The sequence below is a fragment of the Notolepis coatsorum genome, assembly GCF_963971535.1.
Source record: "Notolepis coatsorum genome assembly, chromosome: 4".
Classification (NCBI taxonomy): Eukaryota; Metazoa; Chordata; class Actinopteri; order Aulopiformes; family Paralepididae; genus Notolepis; species Notolepis coatsorum.
In genome coordinates, this window is record NC_140168.1 from 9,117,667 (window position 1) to 9,123,666 (window position 6,000).

The window sequence follows — 6,000 nt, forward strand, 5'->3', positions numbered from 1 at the left end:
TTTGGAAGATAGAGAAACTAAAAAGTGAGATAACAATCTTTCAAAACAATTGATTAATGACCAACTAATGAGAAATAAAGATTGTGAGTTTGACTTTCAAACTGTGCATGTGAATAAAGTAGAAGCATTTCTTAGTAGTGTAAATGTTGAAAAACCATCAGGATTAGGATCAGCGACTTCGGGTCATTGAGAAGCGCTATATAAATCAAATTAATTATTATTATTATTAGATGGGTATGGTTTCTGGCTCTATTGCACTACCCATATGCCATATTTTTTATCTAAGCTTACTGAAAGGTGTATGTCCATTGGTATGGAAAGCTGCAAAAGTTATTCCACTATCCAAAAACAAGAAGGACATGTTTTCAGGTTCTAATAGCCGTCCTATCAGCATTCTTCCAGTGATTAGCAAACTCATGGAAAGAATTGTGTTTGACCAGGTTTCCTCTTTTTTTTCTACTAACAAACTCAACGCTGAATTTCAGAATGCGTACAAAAAAGATCACTCCACTCCTAACTCCTAACCCATAAGCTACAATCTAGACATGTGTATGGCAATTCATTAATTAATTAAACTCTTACACTAAACCAAAATAAAATCAAAACATTACTTAAAACAGAAATGGTAAACTAGCGCCACCTGCTGAACATAGCAGGAAATGCCACAGTGCATAGACGATAGACTATCAAAACCACTCAAAGAGCACCTACCAGAGACTGCAATTCGAAACTGGCCCCTGTAAATGTGCTAACGCAACCCCCTCCAATGTACAATAAATGTCCTAGGCCTAACAAAAATAATAGTTGGTTTCAGGTTGGTTGTCAGTTTGGCCATGGGTAGGTAGGGAATTTATTTTATTTTATTTTTTTATTTTATTCTTTCCCACGGCGACTATGGATAGGGAATTTCTTTATTTAATTAAAATGTTCACAACAACATGGATGCATGTACTCTGCCAGCATGTTTAATATCCATAATACTAAATGTTTGACTAAGATTTCTATGAAACTTTATTCTAAAAAAAAAAAAAAAAAAAAAAAAAAAAATCGGATTTTTTTTTCTTTTTTTTTTTTTTTTTTAATATATAATTTTTTTTTAAAACTCATAAAATATATTGGGTCGCACCTAAATCGGCAGGGTCGGTCGGCAACCTGAAACCAACCATTATTTTTGTTAGGCCCTATTAAACCCAATAATACACGAGACCCTCTTCTTGGGACCAAGTAAGGTTTAGTCGATAATCCAATGTACAGTTACCCCCCCCCCCCTACCCAACCCCCATCCCACCCACCTCCTGGCTACAATGTACAGTTTCTTCGTCAAATGTATATACTCTCTTTTTTAGACTCTTCTTGTATCAAAAACAGTACTGTATTTGTAAATCTGGTATGTCATAAATGTATAGATGTAGCAGTACTGTCTATCTGTATGTCATGATGAATTGAAAATGGGGGACCGTGATGTAAACAAGACGAAAGTCTCTCTCTGGTCTGCATCCCCTTAACAATTGTGTGTATTGAGCTGTACTGTAGTGTACCAGTAAGTACCCATTCTGGAATCTGTTAATACAAATTTCAATCAATCAGTTACCAGGTAAATTAATTTACATTGATAACCATACAATATGCATGGACACATACCAGCAGAAGACGACTCATAAAACAACACCGCTGGAGTCTTCTGGTCACTGCACATCTTGCATACCTACATGTACTAAATTAAACAATTCATTAGTTTTTTCACCAGAATAACTCATACCTACATGTACAATATTAAACAATTCATTCGTTTCTTCACCATAATAATAATATATAATAACTCAGAACAGAGAGAATGGAATCAGCATGGAATGGCCGTAGCAATCATTGCGACATTTAACCTACCTATAAAACTAGTACTAGTGGTCAAATTAGCACAAATGTCATAAAACCATGTAATAAAATGAACGTTACGCGTTATGTATTACAAGTTCAAACTTAAATGAGTTACATTTAGCAGAAACGAGTGAAATAAGGAGCTATATTTCAAACTGAACCACGTCTCCTCAGCAGAGAGAGTGGCTACGGCAACACAACAGGGACAGACAGCGCGATATGCAATGACCCAAAACTTCACAGGTGGTGTGACAGGATCTCACTGCCACCTAGTGGTAGCCTGTGTTACTGTATGTACTGTGTTGATTGATTGAATATTTTATTAAATAGGCCTGGTCTACAAGATACACTACACTACACCACTCAGGTACCCATGTAGGGTTGGCTATATTTTCTGTGTATGCCAGGAAAGTAGCTCAGTGTCACATCTTTGACTCGCATTCCAATAATCCATATATATTTTATTTAAAAATTAAATCACTATTAAGCGATGGGCATATTTGTCTCTCACCAACCTAGTGACAGAAATTGTCAGGTTGACTCCCATGTTAAACACATATTTTGAAATACACAGCCTGTACAGTTTAATTATAAATCATTCTAATTGTAATATACAGTGCCTCAGAGATGAGTTTGTGCAGGTTTTTTTTCATCCTGAGGATGGTGCCATCCTCATCTAAACACACGTATATAACTAGTAACTAGCACAACACTGGTTTGTGCACTGTAATAAAATACATTTTGTTCAATGGAAAAATGAAGTCATTTTTCCTTTTTATTGCTTATTGCTTATAGACCAGCAATACCCAAAAGTCACAACAGCAAGTCACAAACTGCACTGTTGCAGAACTGTTCTTTCTTTGTTCGCCTTCCAAATTGAAATATTAAAGTTATCAAAATGACAATTTTCTGGTTGTGTTTTCCTGCACTTAACATTTTCAAACAAAGCCATCGTGAAACTGACAGAATAACTGAACAATAAAGTATAATATATTGTGTGGTACCCTGTCAGACAGGGAATATAATTAATTTTCAATACTTAAAAAAAATACACAAAAGTCCTCAACTATACTTTCTCTCTCGATGGATAGCCGTTTGTTGATGTGTTAAAAACGCATCAGTAGCAGGATTACTGTAATTTTGTAGCTTTTTATTTTTTTGTAGTTTACCTGGTATGATTGATTGATTGAAAACTGTATTAACAGATTGCAGAATGGGTACAATACAGTACAGCTCAATACATACAATTGTTAAGGGGATGCAGACCAGAGAGAGACTTTCGTCTTGTTTACATCAGGGTCCCCCATTTTCAATTCATCATAACATATATGACATACATGACATACAGATAGACAGTACTGCTACATCTATACATTTATGACATACCAGATTTGCAAATACAGTACTGTTTGTGATACAAAAAGAGTCCAGAAAAGAGAGTATATACATTTTGACGTAGAAACTGTACATTGGAGGAGGTTGGGTAGGTGGGGTAGGGTTGGGAACTGTACATTGGAGGTGGTTGGGTGGGGTGGGTTAGGTAGGGGGTGGCTGGGGGACACTGTACACTGTACATTGGAATATTAACAAAGCCATACTTGGTCATTTACTGTACATTGGAGGGGGTTGGGTTAGGACATTTGCAGGGGCCAGTTTCGAATTGCAGTCTCCCGTAGGTGCTCTTTGAGAGTGTTTTTGAAAGTGGGTAGTGATTCACATTCCTTTACAGCTTTGGGTAGGGCGTTCCACATTGATGTGGCATAATTGCGAAACGTGTTTAGTCCCTTGTTTGAGCCGAATCTGGGTTTAACATGATTTGTGGAGCTCCCTCTGGTGTTGTGATCGTGGTATTCACTGACCTTTGGGAAGTATTTTGACATGTACATGGGTACCTTAGTGGTGTAGTGTATCTTTTAGACCAGGCCCATTGCAAGTTTCTGTACTCTGTCGTCTACTCTAAGCCATCCTAGGTTGTCAAAGTGAGCAGGGGTGAGGTGGGTTCTAGGAGCAAGGTCAAGCAGTAGTCTGACCAGTTTGTTTTGTGATGTTTGTAATTTTGTTTTTAGCGCCTTTGAGGTGCTTTGGTACCATGAGGTGCAAGCATAGTCGTAGTACCCTTGAATGAGTGCTCCTGCCAGAGTTTTCAGGGTATTCTTGTTCTTGATCTGTTAGTATGCAAATAATGTATGCGATATGCGGTATGCGAGATAATTGAATGCATACCAAAAACGCCACCATCTGAAGTATGGAGTGTATGGTTGCTATACCAAACAGAGCTATTTATTACAATGTAATTAATTTGGAAATAAATGCCTCTGGTAGAAACTTGCTACCTCACTATGAATTGAAAATGGGGGATCCTGGTGTAAACAAGACAAACGTCTTTCTCTGGTCTGCATCCCCTTAACAATTGTGTGTATTGAGCCGTACTGTATTGTACCCATTCTGCAATCTGTTAAATAACGTTTTCATTCATTCTCACACTTCTTTGCGTCAGGTAGTTTCTAGTGCCATTTTCGGTTCCAGGTCAGCAAACATTTAATAAACAAACATAAAAAGCAACAACATGCCATGGATGCATAATTTCTTTTTTTTTGTGTGTGTGCAAAACGATCCTGATTGCATAGCTAGCAATTGAAAACAACTGAATTAATTTGTGGTGCTATTTGGCCAGATGGTGGCACAATAACAACTAACTTTATGCATATCTGGAGAACTGTTCATCCAATTGACTTCAGGCTCAGTGGGTGTGTTGCAGAGTAGGGTATATCTGCAGTGCCGCAGCCCCATACAGCCTCAGGAGGGGCCTGTACTGTGTGTTGGGGGCCTGTACTGTGCGGTGCACTACTGCGCATGCGAGAAACAAAGTAACATATAATATAAGAGTAATAAGACACTAGAAACATAAAGTAACATACGGAAAATAGGACCTAATGTCCAAAATATTTTTGTCTTAAACTGAATATCAATTGGATTAGGAGTAACCAAATAAAGCATTCAATGCAACCAATTGTCTACAGACTAGAATTGTTATCTTAAACTGAATATCAATTGGATTACCAGCCCTGACTGTTACTCTAAGATTAACCTCTTCTGGATGAGGGCCTAAACATAACCTTAGACTAGATTAGAATTACTGGGTGGGGGGACACTGTACAACTGTACCAGCAAAACTGTACATTGGAATATTGACAAAACCATACTTGGTCATTTACTGTACATTGGAGGGGGTTGGGTTAGGACATTTACAGGGGCCAGTTTCTAATTGCAGTCTAACCCTAACCACAGAGCGCTTGAACTGGTTGCCGTTAGACAAACGCTGTCCTTTGTTTTTCTGTGTCTTCTTTGATGTCAGTGAGTTTAATAATAATAATACATTTATTTTATATAGCGCCTTACATAAGGTATCTCAAAGCACTTTACAGACATTGAATTATAGTACATGGACAAACACAGTACATGGACAGACACAGTACATGGACTTGTAGATGTGTAGACACAAACAAAAACAAACAAACTCCGATGAGAAGCGGCAGCCAAACGCCCACAATGTTCTCTCAGTCGGAAGTGATGTGACGGTGAACAAAGACACTATGGTAGTAAGTCATACTTGCAAGCAAAGCAGCATGACTAGTAAGAGTCAATCTACAGCAGAGCAGCAGAGTAGGGCAGGGCAGGTGGAAGCAGACCTCAGCTACAGCAGCAGAGTAGGGCAGGATGAGGTTCACTAGTCTCCAGCCAATCATCACTGTCATCAGTATCAGTTCCAGAACAGTCTGAAGAGAGGAGCTGGCCATCTGTAGTTGGTTCTAAATCACCAGCTGATCCACAGTCCTCCATCAGGTTCTGTTTTCATCTGTTCTGTTGGAGGTGCTGGCTAGAGGCTCCGTCTTTCGGTTTTCCTCAGTCTGGGTTTGGTTAAACCATGAGGACTGAGGTTTCTCTTCATCATGTTCACTCATGTGCGTCTTTATATGTGCCTTCCGACTAAATCCTTTCCCACAAACTTCACAACTAAATGTTTTTTTCCCAATATGGCTTCTGATATGTACTTTTAAGTTACTTTTTCCACTAAATCTTTTAGGACACAGTGTGCAACTATAGGGCTTTTCCCCAGTGTGGCTT